General features: G+C 37.2%; 1 protein-coding gene across 1 annotated transcript in view; it reads right to left on the bottom strand.

Annotated features, from left to right (window-relative positions):
- Positions 1–1,660, bottom strand: part of LOC106529951 (synaptic vesicle glycoprotein 2A) — a gene marked incomplete at its 5' end in the record, with an annotated part of 23,651 nt that overhangs the window by 11,260 nt on the left and 10,731 nt on the right.

Genomic DNA, 1,660 nt, shown 5'->3' with positions numbered 1-1,660 from the left:
TTTTACGCTCCTGTACAGCACTTTGGTTTTTATTGTGCTTTATAAATAAACGATGATGAGGATGATGATGATGCACAACTTGAAGAGTTAATTCAATCACTGAATCAGGTGTGTTGGAGCTGGAAAACCTCTAAAACATGCAGGATAGTGGCCCTCGAGGACTGGAGTTTGACACCTCTGCTGTAAAGGTTTCTCAGGATCCTGCAAAGGTCTCTCAGGATCCTGCAAAGGTCTCTCAGGATCCTGCAAAGGTCTCTCAGGATCCTGCAAAGGTCTCTCAGGATCCTGAAAATGTTATTTCAGGATTTTTCAAAAGTAAGTCAGGATCTGTTTTTTTATCTCCATGTCCCTGTATGGGCTCCATACATTTCAACACCTTAGAAGGGAGTCAGGTTATTAGTTGTTTAAACTGGAAACCAGAGGAGATGATGTAGATGTGATGAAAACTTTCTCCTCAACACTTTATTTAATTTTATTCTAGACTCATAAATGAGGCTGAGCTGGATTTTAAATCCTGGTTGCTGCATTGGTTTTTGAGCTGATCCTACCTGAAGGACATGGAGAACCACACGGCCATCATCATGTAGGTGGTGCGGCGGTACTCAGGAGAGAAAACTGTTTGGAAATTATTCCACACCTAAAAGAAAACAGAAAGACAGAGAAGAGAAAAAAGCAATAATGTTCTGTCAGAAAACAAACTGTCTGCTGGAAACAGACAGTTTGTTTTCAGAGGAGAGAAGTAAACAAAGCCAAAGTGAGACGCAGATAAACAAGAGACAACATGTCAAACACTCACAGCGAGCTGATTTATTTGACCTTTTTTCTCTTGTTTCATCTGAACTGAAAATGTATCTGAATAAAGATTCATTGAAATAGAAAATGAAACTTGTGGCTTCATCACCTGATGGAAAAGAGCAGAAAGCTTTGTCCTCCATTTCTCATGCCAGGCAGCGCTGTCGCCCATATCCACCAGTTCATCCATCTGCTTCACTGTCTTAATGGTCAACACCTGCAGCCAAACACACTCTGCTCATTTAACTCTTTACACGACACTTTGTATTCTTCACAGGGATTTGCTAACATTCCCATATTTATTGTTGTAGAATTAACAGGTTTTATATTTATTATGGATTTATTCTTCAGAAGAAAATCTTAATATTCTGTGTTTAATAGATATTTGTTTTGCTTGCATTTGCTGTTTTTGTACTATTTGTATGATTGATTGTATTAATAATTTTATTGTTTTGTCATTGTGATGTTCTTGTTAATATGAAGTATTTATGTGCGGCCCTGAAGAATAATCATTGCTAAGGTAATAAATATTAAACACATTATTTTAATTAATTTTGTAGAATAAAACATCTTTTTCACTTTTTGTTCTATTTAAAGCTTATTGCAAGGTTTGATGCACATCTAATGTTTTTAAAATGTGGACTTCAGCCGTACAAAGCTCTGAATGCAGAATCTCACTGGGCTGCAAACACTGAACACCAGTTGTGACAGAATTTAATCAAATTAGCAGCAGTGCAGCCACATTTTGCTCTCCCAATTTGTAAAAAATCACATTTTGTTTTATTGTGAAAACTGTCTCTTGGCCTCTGAGACTGACCAGAGGAAAAGGAAAACTGCTGAAAATGTTTAGAGACGTTTTGGAAACTCC

The sequence above is a fragment of the Austrofundulus limnaeus genome, unplaced genomic scaffold, assembly GCF_001266775.1.
Source record: "Austrofundulus limnaeus strain Quisiro unplaced genomic scaffold, Austrofundulus_limnaeus-1.0 Scaffold479, whole genome shotgun sequence".
NCBI classification, from domain to species: Eukaryota; Metazoa; Chordata; class Actinopteri; order Cyprinodontiformes; family Rivulidae; genus Austrofundulus; species Austrofundulus limnaeus.
This window is presented reverse-complemented; position numbering and strand designations above follow the sequence as displayed.